The 18,151-nt window shown below is 42.4% G+C and overlaps 1 protein-coding gene across 3 annotated transcripts in view; it reads left to right on the forward strand.

The window, feature by feature from the left end:
• fgf14 (fibroblast growth factor 14) overlaps positions 1-18,151 on the forward strand; it is a 502,771-nt gene that overhangs the window by 477,880 nt on the left and 6,740 nt on the right. The gene's annotated exons all lie outside the window — the stretch shown is intronic.

Consider the following 18,151-nt stretch of genomic DNA (forward strand, 5'->3'; position numbering starts at 1 on the left):
CTAAAGCACAGAAACAGCCTCTTCAATTCACCAGTTAGCTGGGACACTCTCACTACATCCTGCATGAGGAAGTTCCCACCAATGTTTCTTTTAAATATTTCTAACCCATGCCCTCTAGTTCTTGTCTCACCTAATCTCAGTAGAATAAGCCTCTTGCATTAACTCTCTCTGTACCTCTCATATTTTTATATACCTCTATCAAATGTCTCCTCATTCTTCTAGGCACCAGGGAATAAAGTCCTACCTGTTTAACCTTTCCCTGTAACTCAGTTCCTATTGACATCTTGCATATCTGCACTCTTTCAAATTTCTTGATAGCTTTCCTGTAGTTAGATGACCAAAACTGCTCCAATTTTGGCCTACGAATGTTATATACAACATCACATTTGGACATGTGAGACAGTGGCCCTATTCACTGTGCCATCCAAAGCCATGGTTGTGCTTTATTTTAGTATAAAGGACCCTGATACGTTGACAGCAATTTATCAGTCGAACAATGAGTTCAGCGTAGCATTCAAACGCATCCCTCATTGAACGGTAGTCCGCCCTAACATGACTGCATTGAGGAGGAAGGGTATTTTGGAGATGAAAAACAAGAAAATCTGCAAAGCTCAAAAGATCAAAATTCAAATGTATTGTCAGCCAGGCAGAATTTCTAATTGCCTGCAACAGTAAACAGTACTCAAGAAGAGACAAATGTACACAAAAGAAAGAAATGTAAACAAATTGAATGCAAAAACAGAAAAATAAATATTCAGTAATAAATAATGACCAAAGTAAAAATCCTTAAATGAGTCTCTGATTGAGTCCAATGGTGGAGGAGTAGCAACTATCCCTGAACCTTGAGGTACGAGCAGTGAGAACAGAGCACGTCCTGGGTGGTGTAATCCTTGATGATTGCTGGTGCCCTCAACAGCAGTGTAGATATTCTCAATGGTGTGGAGAGTTTTACTTGTGATGTCCAGAACTGTATCGACTACTTTTCGCAGAGCGTTCCACTTAGAGATGTTGGTACCCCCCACCCCCCCACACCAGGCCATAATGCAACAGGTCAACACACTTTCCATGACACATCTATCTGTTGAAGTTTGCTAAGGTTTCCGATGGTATACTGAATCTCTGCAGAATCATGAGGATGGAGAGGCACTGGCATGCTTTCTTCACGGTGGAATTAGTATGATGGATCCAAGGAAGTTCCTTCGAGTTAGTGGTCCCCAGGAAGTTAAAGTCCACTTCTGATCCCCCAATGATTACTGGATCGTATACCTCTGGTTTTCCTTTCCTTAAGTCTACGATCTTAAGTCTGATATTGAATGAAAGATTGTTGTTAGTACTTCATTCAGCCAAGTTTTCAATCTCCCTCCTCTTTGTTGAGTCATCGCCTCCTTTTATACAGCCCACTCCCATTGCTGTGGTATCACCAGCAAATTTGTAAATGGTGCTGTTATCGTACTAGGCCACACAGCCCTTGTGGTGCTCCAGTGCTGATGGAGATTGTGGAGGAAATTTTCTTACAATTCTCACTGATTGGGGTCTGGAGGTGACGAAATCCAGGATTCAACTACACAGGGAGGTGTTGAGGTCTTGGAGTTTGCTGATTAACTTTGAGGAGATGATGATGTTGAATGCCAAACTTAGTCAATCAAGAACATTTTTGTCGTCCAGGTGTTCCAGGGCTTTGTGTAGAGTCAGTGGAATGGCTCTGTGGCTGTGGTGGAATAAGTGAAATGGATTCGTGTCGCTGCTCAGACAGGAGCTGATCATCTTCAACACCAGCCTCCCAAAACACTTCATCACTGTGGATATACATGCACTGGTCAAGTCATTTAGGCAGGTTACTGATCTCTTCTTGGGCACTGGTACAATTAAAACCTATTTGAAACAGGTGGGTACCATACGCTGCCAGTTGGTCGGCACAGGTTTTCAGTACTCAGCCAGGTACTCTTTCTGGACTGGATGATTTCCATGGATTCACTCTTCTAAAGATATCATCTTCAGATACTTCCAGTAGAGGATCATCAGGGGATATGAGGGTATGCAATGGTTCTTCCTTGGTTCTGATGGTCAAATTGGCCATAGAAAGAAATTAGTTCATCTCGAAGTGAAGCTTTTGCTGTCTCCTATTGCACAGGATTTGGTTTTGTAGCTGTTGACGTCATTTAGGCCCTGCCACAGCTGTTGGGGATCCTTTGTTGTTTCCCTTCTCATCTGGAATCTCCACTTTGCCTGCAGATGCTGGGGTTGAGTGCAACACACAAACATGCTGGAGAAGCTCAGCCAGTCACGCAGCATCCATAGGAAGTGAAGGGTAACCAACGCTTCGAGCCTGAGCCCTTCGTCAGGAATGGGAAAAGAAAACAGGTAGATGCCTGAATGAAAAGGTGGGTGGGGGGGAAACAAGGAGAGGAGAGCATTGGCTGCCCTTTACTTCTTATGGAGACTGTGTGACTTGCTGAGTGTAACGCGACTGATTGCTCTCAGTTGAATCTGAGGTAAGGCGGGAACACCAGGGTTTATATTAGGGTAGGTGAGGATGGAGCCAGGGGAGGAGCTAGCCATCAGAACAACACATGGACAGTGAATTCCAGTTCACTGCACTGAGTTTCTCCAGCACTTTTCTTTGTTGCAGGATATCCAAGAAGGTTCTTCAACAGTAAATTCCCAATCCCCCGCACTGTATCGCCTGCTCTTTGTGGCTATTGGTTTGCAATCAGGAGTCAGGTTCAAAAACAGTGGGGGATGATCAATATTTAGGGAGGAGAGACCGCATTTGGTGTCCGGCTTCTCGGACCCTCCGTTCCACACCATGATTAGAGGAAGTGTGGGCCCGAGTACTCCATGGTCACGCTTTTAAGGTGACACAGGAAGTCCCAGGCCCAGCAACACATGAGCACACAAATTCTTCAGTACATACAATCGGAACTTACAAAATGACCCCCTTTTACAGTTAGATGCACTATACAATCCTCCTTGATCATCGCAGAGTGCGAGTGCGAAGTTAGGTAAATATGATAGTCCATCGGATACACTTCTAAATTGTACTGCAAAGCAGTCACAGAGTTTATAAAGCTCTCAGTGAAGTCAGCATCTACCAAGCAATCAGTCAGTTGTCTGTTTACCCTTACCTCCATTGTCAAGTTATTCAATTGGTGAGGTATTGCCTGATCCAGGATGACCATTGCCAGTGCTCCAGAAACCCCATTGCTCCCGATGCCGAAGTTAACTCTCTCCTCTTGGCCCGCGGACAGACAAGGTGGCGTCAACCACGAGGCATGGCTTGATGGCCGACCTCCATTGTTAGCTTGCAGTTGGGCCTGTTCAAATGTTTTCGCCAGCTCCAGGGTGCTGGCCAAGTCTTTCTTCCCCAACTCCAGCAGTCACTGCATCACGTACCTCGACCTCACTCCTACCATGAGGGTGTCCCAGATTTGTTCGTCCTCTCTCACCCAGGCTGTGACCGCTTCATAGTGGCTTTTTCTAGTCAGGGCCCACAGCTCAAGGACATAATCATCCAGCAACTCACCTGGACATTGCCGACGTTGAGAGAGCCAGTGCCACACCCGCACGTTGTTCTGGCGCCTCATGTAGTGGGCTTTCAAGCCTTCTATGCAGACACAAACGTTACACACTCCCTGATGACAGCGAAGCCCTTGGGGCTGACACGAGAGAGAAGTGCAGATCTCCAGAGACTATCAGAGTGGATGACGTCTTATGTGGGTGTCAGGTAGGACTGGAAACACTCCAGCCAGTAGGTGAATTCCTCCGGGGCCTCAGGGGACAGAGGGTCGACCTGGACCATCCCTGACTTCAACATGGTTTTCATCTTGCTTCAAAGTTAAGCTATTAAAATTGTAATGTGACTCATTTCACTCAGAGACAATGAGGAATACAAACACGCTTTTAATTGCTTACAATCCATTGGCCAGTTAACACAATCGTCCTCAGGTGAATCTGAGGTAAGGCGGGAAAACCAGGATTTATATTGGGGTAGGTGAGGGTGGAGCCAAGGGAGGAGCCAGCCATCAGAACAACACACAGACAGTGAATTCCAGTTCACTGCACTGAGTTTCTCCAGCACTTTTGTTTGTTGCAGGATATCCAAGAAGGTTCTTCAAGAGTATGTGGCTGGAACTTAAGAACAGTAAGAGTCCATCGCTCAGGTGGGAGTATTCCATGAGACCCTGAACAATCAACAGGAAATACAGGAACAGCAATGCAGGCAAATCACAGGAAGGTGTGGAAATGCCAGCGAAATGATAGGAAAGGCTGGATGACCACATGGTAAAGGCCTTCAAAGGCAGAGGAGCTTTTAAAGTAAACTTAGGAGAGCTTTGTTGGAGATTCCTGTCAGAGGAGGGGATGTAATCTAATTTTTTTAAATTAGGTGTACAGTACTGTAACAGGCCAACTCGGCCCTACGAGTCTGTTCCACCCAAATTACAGCCCATTAACTTATTCTCGATTATGTTTTTGAAGGGTGGAAGGAAACCAGATCCCTCGGAGAAATCCCTCGCAGACACGGGGAGAACATACAAACTCCTTACAGACAGCACAGGGTTTGAACCCAGGTCCAGTCCCAATCGCTGGTGCTGTAAAGGGATTACACTAACCGCTTCACCAACCATGCCAATAATCTTCTGGACTCTAGTTGACCAGAAAGGATGCACTTCATTCTTGAAGGAGAAGAGGCTGATATAATGGTTGGAGGTGTTGTGGATAATGTAGAAGTTTGTTGCAGGTTACAACAGGATATAGACAGGCTGCAGAGGTGGGCGAAAAAGTGGCAGTTGGAGTTCAATCAATATTAGTGGAAAGGGTTGCTGTTTGGAGGGTCGAATCTGAAGTCAGAGCATGTAGTTAATGACAGGAAGCTTAAGATTTTGGAGAATCAGAGGGGTATTGGAGTCCAGATCCACAGATCCCTCAAGTTACCGCACAAGTTGATAAGGTGATTAAGGAGGTGAATGGCATGTTGGCCTTAATTCGTCGGGGGATTGAGTTGAAGGGTCATGAAGTAGTGTTGCAATGCTATTAAACTCTGGTTAGACCACACTTGGGAATAACCCATTCAGTTCTGGTCACCTCATTACAGGAAGGATGTAGATGCTTTGGAGAGGGGGCAAAGCAGAATTTACCAGGATTTTGCTTGGATTGGAAAACATGTCAGATGAAGCAAGGTTGACAGAGCTTTTCTCTGCACCATGTCAACAAAGGAGTGGTGACAATAGAGGTATATAAGATTATGAGGGGCTTAGATAAGGTGGACAGCCAGTACCATTTATGTCTTATGGATGCTACAAGACCTGCTGTGTTTCTCCAGGACTTTTATGTCCTGCACTAGATCGCAGTATCTGCAGATTTTCTTGTTTAACTAAAAACAGGTAAATATTTAATTAAAAGTTAGGAAGGTGAATAGGTAAGAAAATGACAAGATAAGAATAATCCCCAAATCATTTCATTCCCTGCAAGAGTGTATGCAGGGATCATGGGACAACTAGAGAATGGAGCAAGTCTGCCCATGGTCTCATGCCCTGCCAGACGGAGACCACCGCAAACTGGAGGAACAATACTTCATTTTTAACTGGGCACTCTCCAACTAGATGACATTAACCGACTTCTCTGGTTTCTATTACCATGCCCTCCCCTCACCCTACCCCCCCCCTCCAAACATCCCTTTGTCTTCTTTCCTCCAGCTCTGCATTCACAGAGCCCATCCCCTCCCCTGGCCAATTCTCACCTATCCTCTCCTGTCCTCCTATCCATGTCCAATTATGCCCTTTAGTTTTTGGCTTGTGTTCCACCCCCTGCACTTCCTTCACCTCCCCCAGCCACTTAATTCAAGCACCTGCCTGCTTTTTGCTTATACCTTGAAGAAGGGCTCAGGCCCGAAATGTTGTTAACATATCTTTACTTCCTATGGATGCTGCAAGACCTGCTGAGTTCCTCCTGCAGGTCTTGCATCCATAGGAGGCCACAGCATCTGTAGACGTTAATGTTTCATTCGACCCCTGGATGCTGCCTGATCCTCATGAGCCGTGGTTTGCTCAAGATTCCAACCTCTGCTTTGTGATTCTCGAGATTTCAAATCATATTGGGCTGAAAGGTGGGTTAAATCCCTGGTGAGAAATTTTGGTCTCTCGCCTGGGTGGGAGGGCAGCAAGCAAGAGAAACAAGAACAGAAGAAAAACAGGCATATATTAGTGTCCAAAACAGTGTAAACTACTCCTGAATTTAGGTGCATCTAATTTTCCTCCCAAGAAAATATAATTGTTGGAACAGTTAACAATGAATTTATTCTCAGTCTCACTGATTATAAATTAATTAATGAAAATCATTATCATTTAAAATGAATTGTTTAATTATCAGTCTTCGTAAATGAGGACATTAATCTAAATTCACACATTCATCCATTTTATGTCCTGAATTTTCCCAATAGAAATTGTGAACAAAATTATTGAGAGAGTTCCATTCTGCCTGGTGTGAAATGACCCACTCCTTTGCATTGAGTTAAACAAGAAAGTTTGCAGATTCTGGGGTCGAGTGCAGTCCACAAACATGCTGGAGAAACTCAGCAGGTCACGCAGCACCCACAGGAAGTAAACAGAAAGCAATGCTTTAGGCCTAGGCCCTTCGTCAGTTTCTCCAGCAAATTTGTGTAACCCACTCCTTTAATGCACTCCAATGGTCATTGAGTTCATGCAGGATCTTTATCGAACGGTTTTACAAAAGATTTGACATTTTGGAGCATCCATAAACACACAACTTATGCATAAAGGAGACACCAGTGGTTGACCTTTTAGATAAAGGGAATGTGAGCTATTCTGCAGCCAGGAGAGAAACCATGGAACTATTGTCTATTGTGGTGTATATGTCAATGTGTATGCATAAAGTGTGCTGAATGCAAACTGCAATTATAAGATAAGACTATTATCTCTCAATAGAAATGAATGAAAGGAGAGATAAAGGCACCAAGCACTATTGGCTGAGGGAGAGTCACATTGCTGGAGGTGCTATATATACTGGACATTTAGTATGCAGCAATGCTTCGATGTGAAAGCAGGATAAACTCAATGCCTTTCCAAAGTCAGACAGTGGAGAACAGGGAATCAAAATTAGTATTTATTTCTGATGGCATGCATGAACAGCTGTTTAATCTTTTCCAGTGTCTTGTTTTAACATCATTGTCTTGATGCAAAAGGTTAAAGGATAGGTAATAGAAAGACTTAAAGCAATATCCCATTTTTTTCTGCAAGCACCAGCCCAAAGATTCGATGCTCAAACCTCAACAGACGACTGGACCTGTTTTCACAATTTCAGGACTTTGGCGCAGTTGATAGATCCTACACCTCACAGCACCAGGTTCAATCCCCACTTCGGACACAGTCTATGCTAAGCTTGCACATTCTCCCTCCAACCCAGTGGGGTTCCTCCTCCCCACCCCCCCCCCCCCTCCATGGTAACTCTGGTTCCCTTTGAAACTGGCAAAAAAAATGCCATCTTTTGGATGAAATTTTCAACTAAGACACCAACTACTTTCTTGAGTAGATATGATTATCATGCCCAAGACAAGAGCTCACAACATTGGGTGGTATGGTTAGTGAAGCAGTTAGCACAATGTGCTAACAGTTCAAATCCAGCGCTATCTATAAGGAGTTTCTCCCCATGTTTGCGTGGACTTCCTCCGTGTGCTCCTGTTTCCCCTCACCCTCCAGATTTGTAGGTTAATTGGTCAGCACGTGTTTAAATGACTGTAATTGACATCTACCATGTTGTAAATAAAAAAATTAATATGGATTTATGCCAGATTATCACAAAAGCAATCAGAATAAATGGGGATATTTCAGATTGGAAAGGAACGACCCAAGGATCTGTCATTATCACTAATTACTTACCATCCATTTATCAGTTTGGAGGTGGGAGAAAAGTGTAAAATAAATGTGAGGGTATGTTGTGATGAGAATGTTTGTAGTCTGCAACAGGATATAGATAGGCTCAGAGAGTGGGTGAAAACTTGGCTCATGGGGATTAATGTGGGGATGTGTGAGGTTAGGCACTTTGGTAAGAAGCTTCTAAAGAGAGAGAGAGAGAGAGAGAGAGAGAGAATGAGAATCAATGAGATGCAAAAAATTATCAGGCAGGTGCAGCAAGTGGTTAGGCCGCAGTGGTTCTCAACCTTTTTCTTTCCACTCTCATCCCACTTTAAGTAATCCCTATGCTATCAGAGCTCTGTGATTAGTAGAGGATTGCTTAAAGTGGTATCTGAGTGGGAAGGGAAGATTGAGAATCACTGCTCTAGCCCCGATTGTTACTGAAATCTTTTGCTTGAGAATAATTTCATTGGCCAATTTCCTTTGGAGTTATGAAACTCTGCACATAACGAGTCAATTAGGTACGATTAAACAGTGCTTTCAAACTTTTTCTTTCCGCCCACATCGCACCTTAAGCAATCCCTTACTAATAACAGAGCATCTATGGCATAAGGAATAGTATATGAGTGGAAAGAAAAAGGTTGAGAACGACTGGGTTGGGATCAGTAGCACTTTGGGCTTTATTGCAAGGATATTGAAGTTTAATTCACAAGGAAATTACAATGGCACATGGGTGATGCCATACCTAGAATATTGTACAGGGTAAGGGACTACTGGAATTCTGCATTAGGCCACATCTGGAATACTGCACAGGGTGTAGGTGAGATCACACCTGGAATATTGCACAGGGTATGGATGAGACCACATCTGATTGTTGCACAGGGTTATGGCCCCTTGATATAATAAAGGATCGAGTTTTATTGGAGAGAGTCCAATAAAGGAAGTTCACCGAAATGTAGTCAGTCTCTGGAAATCTCTATGCCGGGGATTGCAGACACTGGGTCACTGGGGGTGATGAAAGAGAAGCTGGATAAATTTGTGAAAGATCGGGCAGCTGAGGGCGATGGGGAACTGGCACAGAAGAGGAGGCCTGTGATGAATCAACTGTGGCGATATTGAACGGCAGTGCAGACTTGATTGGCCAAATTCTACTTCCCTGTGTCCCTGTGTATTATCCTCAACCCCCTCAAGTACCACAGTGATTGAGGAGGAGTCTGTTTTTACAAGAGAGGATACAAATAACCTCCCAAGGATATTGGGAAACATAGAGACTAATGCAAGGGAGGAACTGAAAGAAATCGGTATCTCTAAGGACATGGTCTTGGGGATATTGATGGGATTGAAGGCAGATAAATCCCAAGGGCCTGATAATCTACATCCTAGGGTACTTAAGGAAGTGGCCATTCAGATAGCAGATGCTTTAAGAATTATTTTCCAGAACTCGATAGACTCAGAATCAGTACCCATGGATTGGAGGGTAGCTAATAGGGTACCCCACTATTTAAAAAGGGGGGTAGAGAAAAAGCGGGGAATTATAGGCCGGTGAGCCTTACATCAATAGTGGGCAAAATGATGGAATCCATTATTAAGGATGTAATAGCGGACCTTATGACTAGCAGAGAAGGGATCGGACGGAGTCAACATGGATTTACAAACGGTAAATGGTGCTTGACAAATCTATTGGAATTCTTTGAGATGGTGACAGGTAAAATAGATGGGGGAGAGCCAGTGGATGTGGTGTACCTGGTCTTCCAAAAGGCCTTCGATAAGGTCCCGCATAAACGACTGGCTTCCAAAATCAAGGCTCATGGGGTTGGGGGCAAAGTATTGATGTGGATTGAGAACTGGCTGGCAGGTAGAAGACAGAGAGTTGGGATAAATGGCTCGTTTTCTGAATGGCAGACGGTGACCAGTGGGGTGCCACAGGGATCTGTACTGGGACCCCAGCTGTTCACAATTTACATTAATGATCTGGATGAGGGGATTGGATGTAATATCTCCAAATTTGCAGATGACACTAAGCTAGGAGGGGTTGTGTGCACAGAAGAGGGGGTCAGGAAGCTCCAGTGTGATTTGGATAAATTGAGGGACTGGGCAGATACATGGCAAATGCACTACAATGTGCATTTGGTAATACAAACCGGAGGGCAGATTACTATTTGAATGGCAATAGATTAAGAGATGGGGAAGTGCAGAGAGACCTAGGGGTACTTGTACACCAGTCTCTGAAGGCGAGCATGCAAGTACAGCAGGCAGTTAAAAAGGCAAATGGTATGTTGGCCTTCATATCAAGAGGGTTTGAGTATAGGAACAAGGATACCTTACTGCAGCTGTACAGGGCCTTGGTGAGACCCCACTGGAGTATTGTGTGCAGTTTTGGTCACCTTATCAAAGGAAGGATGTTCTTGCGATAGAGGGAGTGCAGAGGCGATTCACCAGGCTGATACCTGGAATGGCAGGAATAACTTATGAGGAAAGATTGCGCAAATTAGGATTGTACTCGCTGGAGTTTAGAAGATTGAGAGGGGATCTCATAGAGACAGATAAAATTCTGGCAGGACTGGACAGAATGGATGCAGATGGGATGTTTCCAATGATGGGAAAATCCAGAACCTGGGGCCATGGTTTGAGGATAATAGGCAAACCATTTAGGACCGAGATGAGGAGGAATTTCTTTACCCAGAGGGTGGTGAATCTGTGGAATTTATTGCCACAGAGGGCAGTAGAGGCAGGTTCATTAAATATATTTAAGAGGGAATTAGATATATTTCTTCAGTCTAAGGGTATTAAAGGTTACGGAGAGAAGGCGGGGACGGGGTACTGAACTTTAAGATCAGCCATGATCTTGTTGAATGGAGGAGCAGGCTCGAAGGGTCGAATGACCTACTCCTGCTCCTATCTTCTATGTTTCTATGTTTATGTCTCTATGTGATGGAGTAGTGGCCAGTAGGAGAATACAAGCCCTCTCCAGAAAAGAAGGAAAAAAGTAAAGAAAAAGCAAAGCCACAGACACACAAACCACAACAAATAAAAAATAAAGGTGTGGAGGAAATGGCACCACTCCCTGAGGTCAGTGGAAACCCCGAAGGGTCGCGACCCACTGAACGCAGGACTACAAGGATGGCTCACAGAGCCAAACAGAGGTGCGCAAACACGCATGACAAAGACAACACTGACGGGAGGGGGGACCAGCTGTGGAGTGGAACTCCACAGCTTGAACCGCTGAGAAAGACCCGACACCAGGGCTCCCAGCGGGAAGATATAGAAAATAATGGAACGGGAGGGAGGAGAATGAAAAAAGGAAATCAGAGACACAGCAGATGACCAACCCAGAGGAAGAGGAGGACCAACATCAAGACACCATTAAAAAAAATACCCAGCAAACTGAGATAAACAGCCCAACAAGAAAGTCAGAAGAGACACAGATACAAGGAAGAGAGGTAGAGGACACAGGTCCTGAAGTGGACACAGGGGAACAGGAGGGAGAACATCAAGCTCTGCACAGAGAAACAGAAGATAAAGGGAATGGACTGTACATAGATAGAAAATTTTTTGAAGAATATATGCAAGCAGTAAAAGAATGGCAGACACGAGAATTTAATGAAATAAAAAGAAGAATAAAAGGTACAGAAGAAAAAGTGAGTAGATTAGAGATGGTCATGACAGAAATAGGGAAAAGAGTAGACAAGGTGGAAGAATGAGAAACAGCTGTAGAAATGGAAGTGCATGACTAAAAAGGAAATTGGAAGAATCTGATAAAAAAGTTAAGGAAACACAGGAGTTGTTAGCTCAGAAGATGGATATAATGGAAAACTATAATAGGAGAAACAAAAGCTCTGTTGGGACCAAGGAAAGCTGCCTCAGGACCTTTGTGATGCCATCATCATCACCTTGTACAAAAACAAAGGCGAGAAATCATACTGCTCAAACTACAGGGGAATCACGCTGCTCTCCATTGCAGGCAAAATCTTCGCAAGGATTCTCCTAAATAGAATAATACCTAGTCTCGCCGAGAATGTTCTCCCAGAATCACAGTGCGGCTTTCACACATACAGAGGAACTACTGACATGGTCTTTGCCCTCAGACAGCTCCAAGAAAAGTGCAGAGAACAAAACAAAGGACTCTACATCACCTTTGTTGACCTCACCAAAGCCTTCGACACCGTGTGCAGGAAAGGGCTTTGGCAAATACTAGAGCACCTCGGATGCCCCCCAAAGTTCCTCAACATGGTTATTCAACTGCACGAAAACCAACAAGATCGGGTCAGATACAGCAATGAGCTCTCTGAACCCTTCTCCATTAACAATGGCGTGAAGCAAGGCTGCGTTCTCGCACCAACCCTCTTTTCAATCTTCTTCAGCATGATGCTGAAACAAGCCATGAAAGACCTCAACAATGAAGACGCTGTTTACATCCGGTACCGCACGGATGGCAGTCTCTTCAATCTGAGGCGCCTGCAAGCTCACACCAAGACACAAGAGCAACTTATCCGTGAACTACTCTTTGCAGACGATGCCACTTTAGTTGCCCTTTCAGAGCCAGCTTTTCAGCGCTTGACATCCTGTTTTGCGGAAACTGCCAAAATGTTTGGCCTGGAAGTCAGCCTGAAGAAAACTGAGGTCCTCCGTCAGCCAGCTCCCCACCATGACTACCAGCCCCCCCCCCCCCCTCCACATCTCCATCGGGCACACAAAACTCAAAATGGGCAATCAGTTTACCTATCTCGGCTGCACCATTTCATCAGATGCAAGGATCGACAACGAGATAGACAACAGACTCGCCAAGGCAAATAGCGCCTTTGGAAGACTACACAAAAGAGTCTGGAAAAACAACCAACTGAAAAACCTCACAAAGATAAGCGTATACAGAGCCGTTGTCATACCCACACTTCTGTTTGGCTCCGAATCGTGGGTCCTCTACCAGCATCACCTACGACTCCTAGAACGCTTCCACCAGTGTTGTCTCCACTCCAACCTCAACATTCATTGGAGTGACTTCATCCCTAACATCGAAGTACTCGAGATGGCAGAGGCCGACAGCATCGAATCCACGCTGCTGAAGATCAAACTGCGCTGGGCAGGTCACGTCTCCAGAATGGAGGTCCATCGCCTTCCCAAGATCATGTTATATGGCGAGCTCTCCATTGGCCACCATGACAGAGGTGCACCAAAGAAGAGGTACAAGGACTGCCTAAAGAAATCTCTTGGTGCCTGCCACATTGACCACCGCCAGTGGGCTGATATCGCTTCAAACCGTGCATCTTGGCGCCTCACAGTTCGGCAGGCAGCAACCTCTTTTGAAGAAGTCCGCAGAGCCCACCTCACTGACAAAAGACAAAGGAGGAAAAACCCAACACCCAACCCCAATCAACCAATTTTTCCCTGCAACCGCTGCAACCGTGTCTGCCTGTCCTGCATCGGACTTGTCAGCCACAAACGAGCCTGCAGCTGACGTGGACATTACCCCTCCATAAATCTTCGTCCGCGAAGCCAAGCCAAAGAGAGAGAGTGAAGATAATAGGAGAAACAATATAAAGATAGTGGGCCTTAAGGAAGATGAAGAAGGCAAATATATGAAAGAATTTATAAAAAAAATGGATCCCCAGGGTCCTAGGAATACCAGAAATACAGGAAGGAATGGAAATAGAAAGGGCACACAGAACATTAGCCCCAAAACCACAGCCACAACAAAAACCAAGATCCATTCTAGTAAAATTCCTGAGATATACGACAAGAGAAAATATATTGGAGAAGGCAATGAAAAAAATGAGAGAAGACAAAAAGCCACTGGAATACAAAGGTTAAAAAAAATTTTCTACCCAGACATAAATTTTGAGCTCCTGAAGAAGAGGAAGGAGTTTAACACAGCAAAATCGATCCTATGGAAGAAAGGCTATAAATTTATGTTAAGATATCCAGCGGTGCTTAAAATAGTTATCCCGGGGCAGCAAAACAGACTGTTCTCGGATCCGGAGAAAGCACGAGAATTTGCAGAACGCCCGCAAAACAGACAGATAGATGAAGAGATGTAACAAGAACAAGAATGACAACAAACTTTATGTAAAGAAGAAAAATAATGTATAAGTAAGAACTAAGAAGGGGAAGAAAGGAAGTAAGGGGGAAATTAAGAGGGTGAGCTTTGTCATATGTGAAGATAAAAGTCTTTTCTGGGGGGGCTGGGTGGGAGAGAACAACAGTCACTGCGAAATCAGTTGACGCTTGTGCCGGGTTCGCAATCCAAATGGAAAGGGGAGTCGTGGTTGCCCGGCAAGGGACAAGGGGCAACTTAGAGAGGGGGGGAACATTTGGGGTTGAGGGAATTTTAGATGTGGGAATAGTGGAAATATTTTATGTTTTAGAAGTGTTGTCTGACAGTGTGTTCAAAAAAAGAAAACAGAAATGGATATGGTGAAAGGTGGTGATGAGGAAGCGGAAATGAGAGGTAAACAAAGTATGAAATGGCCATGTTGAACTATATGACTATAAATATTAACGGAATACATAACCAAATCAAAAGGAAGAGGCTGTTAAATTTACTGAAGAAAGAAAAAATTGATATAGTATTCGTGCAGGAAACACATCTAACGGAAGTGCAACACAAGAAATTAAGGAGAGACTGGGTAGGGCACGTAACGGCAGCATCATATAATTCAAAAGCCAGATGAGTAGCTATATTAATCAATAAAAATGTACCAATCAAAATAGAGGAGGAAATAATAGATCCAGCAGGGAGCTATGTAATGAGCTATGTAAAGTGTCAGATATATTCAGAACTCTGAAATTTGGTCAATGAAGAGGATCAAAAATGTATGCAAGATATCTTTTTGAAGATTGCAGATACGCAGGGGAATATACTGATAGGAGGGGACTTTAACCTTAATTTTGACTCAAAGATAGATAAAACTGGAAAAAAGGCTAGCAGAAAGAACAAAGTAACCAAATTTATGGTTAAATCGATGCAGGAAATGTAACTTTTGGATATATGGAGGAGACAAAACCCAAAGGAGAAGGAATGCTCATATTATTTGGGTAGACATAAAACATACTCAAGGATAGACCTGTTCCTGTTGTCAGCCCACATCCAAGGGAGAGTTAGGAAAATGGAATAAAAAGCTAGATTGTTATCGGATCACTCATCCCTGTTATTAGGAGGACATCCCACCGAGAATGTATAGATAGAGATTAAACTCCATGCTGCTTAAAAGACAGGATTTTAGAGAATTCATTGAGTGACAAATTAAAATGTAATTTGAAATAAATATGGAATCAGTGAAAGATAAATTTATATTATGGGATGCAATGAAAGCCTTCATCAGAGGGCAGATAATAAGTTATGTAACTAAGATGAAGAAGGACTACAATCAGGAAATAGAACAGCTGGAAAGGGAAATAGCAAGTACAGAAAAAGAATTAGCAATAAGGGAAGATACAACAAAAAGAAGAGAATTGGCAGACAAAAAAAATAAAATATGAAACACTACAAACATACAAGGTGGAGAAGAACATAATGAAGACAAAACAGAAGTATTATGAGCTAGAAGAAAAAATACACAAAATACTAGCTTGGCAGCTTAAGACAGAACAAACTAAAAGAACGGTATTGGCATCAAGGAAAAAGGACAAACAAATTACATATAACCCAATGGAGATCAATGAAAACTTCAAGTAATTTCTATGAGCAACTATATCGAACTGAGAACGAAGGGAAAGAAGACAAAATAGATGAGTTTCTAGCTAAAATTGAACTACCGAAATTGCAAGAAGAGGAGCAAAATAAATTAATAAAATCATTTGAAATAGAGGAAATACAGGATATATTCAAACAATTACTGAACAATAAAACGCCGGGAGAGGATGGACTCCCAATAGAATTCTATAAAACATTTAAAGACTTATTAAATCCTCCTCTCCTGGAAGTAATGAACCAGAATGAAGAAACACAAAACATGCCAGATTCATGCAAAACAGCAATAATTACAGTAATACCAAAGACGGGGATAGATCCACTAACACCAGCATCGTATAGTCCAATATCTCTACTTAACACAGATTATAAGATAATAGCTAAACTATTAGCAAACAGATTGACTGACTGTGTACCAAAAATAGTAAAACTAGATCAAACTGGATTTATTAAGAAAAGACGAACAACAGACAATATCTGTAAGTTCATTAACTTAATCCGTGCAGTACAAGGAAACAAGACCCCAACAGTGGCAGTTGCCTTAGACGCAGAGAAAGCCTTTGACAGAGTAGAATGGAATTATTTATTCAAAGTACTACAGAGGTTCAACCTACCAGAGAAAAATATTAATTGGATTAAAGCATTATATAAGGGACCATTGGCGAAGGTGACACTAAATGGATATATATCAAGCCAATTTAAATTAAGCAGATCAACTCGGCAGCGATGTCCACTATCTCCCTCACTGTTTGTGTTAGCTATAGAACCACTGGCAGAACTGATAAGAACAGAAAATAAATAAGAGGGATAAAAATAAAAGAGAAGGAATATAAAATCAGTCTATTTGCAGATGACATCATAGTATACTTAACAGAACCAGAAATATCAATAAAAGAATTACATAAGAAATTGAAGGAATATGGAGAAATATCGGGGTACAAGATCAACGCAAATAAAAGTGAAACAATGCCAATGAATAATGCAGATTTCACAAAGTTTAAGAAATAATTACCATTTAGATGGCAAAGACAAGCAATTCGATACCTAGGTATACAACTAGATAATAATCTAGGCCATCTATACAAACTAAATTATCAGCCATTAATGAAGAAATTACAAGACGAATTAGAACACTGATAGGAAGGGTAAATTGCATTAAAATGAATATCTTCCCGAGGATACAATACCTATTTCAATCGTTACCAATTCACCTAACAGAGAAATTCTTCAAGGAGCTAAAGAAAATAATAAGGAAATTCTTATGGAAAGGGGGGGGAAACCGAGGATAGCACTAGATAAATTAACAGAATGGTACAAACAAGGGGGCTTACAGCTACCAAACTTTAAGAATTATTATAGAGCAGCACAATTAAGATACCTATCAGATTTTTATCAAACAAGGGAAAAACCAGATTGGACCAGGTTAGAGCTGGATAAAATAGAGGAGAAGGTACTTGAACATATACTATGTAAGTGGGATGAAAAGCTGGTGCAACATAGGAATTCACCAGTACTGCACCATCTGCTCAACATTTGGAAGAAGATTCACGTAGAAAGGAATAAAACAAATTATCAACTACCAAAATTAATATTGATGCAAAATCAATGAATCCCTTTCACAATAGATAACCTTTCCTTTAGAGAATGGGAGAGAAAAGGGATCAAAAGAATAGAAAATTGTTTTTCAGGAAATAAATTATTATCTTTTGAACAAATGAAGTACAAATATGGTATAACTCACGATACAATGTTTGCATATCACCAACTGAAAACCTACTTGAAGGACAAATTGGGAAGCAGACTGAGGTTACCTGAAGGAAGCAATTTTGAATATGTGATTACAGACACAATGATAATTAAAAGATTTATAACAAACATGTACATCAAACTGCAAGAGAAAGAGAACGAGGAAACAAGCTGTAAACCCAACCAAAAATGGGAACAAGATCTAAACATAAAGATAAAGAATAAAACATGGGAAAAGCTAAGCTCCGGAACTATGATAAATACAATAAACACGAGGTTATGCATGATACAATATAATTGGTTACACAGGCTATAGACCACGCCCCAAAAGTTAAATAAATGGGACCCATCAGTATCAGACAGATGTTTTCGCTGTAAGAAGGAAACGGGAACAACAGTACATGCAATTTTGGCATGTGAGAAAGTGAAAAAGTTTTGGGAAGATCTAAACCAGGTATTAAATAAAATCACAAAAAGCAACATACCAAAAAATCCAGAGATCTTTCTTCTAAGTAATATAAGAAGTAAAGAACTTGGCCTCGCTTTGGATGAGCACAAAAAAGATTTATTATGATAGCCTTAGCTGTAGCAAAAAAATGTATTATGTCAACCTGGAAATTAGAAGATAGCCTGAGAATACAGCAATGGTACATTGAATAAATGTACCATTGGAAAAAATAATATGTAATTTAAGAAATAACATCACAGTATTCGAACAAATTTGGGAACCGTACATGGAACACAACAGAGAAGTCCTACCGCGGACCTCCACCGCCTAAAATGACAGAAGGAGAAGAAGACGAAATGAACCGACCCAGTGTGTAAAAGTAGAAGACACAAATTTCTTGTTTAT

This window comes from Narcine bancroftii, chromosome 7, assembly GCF_036971445.1.
Source record: "Narcine bancroftii isolate sNarBan1 chromosome 7, sNarBan1.hap1, whole genome shotgun sequence".
Taxonomy (NCBI): Eukaryota; Metazoa; Chordata; class Chondrichthyes; order Torpediniformes; family Narcinidae; genus Narcine; species Narcine bancroftii.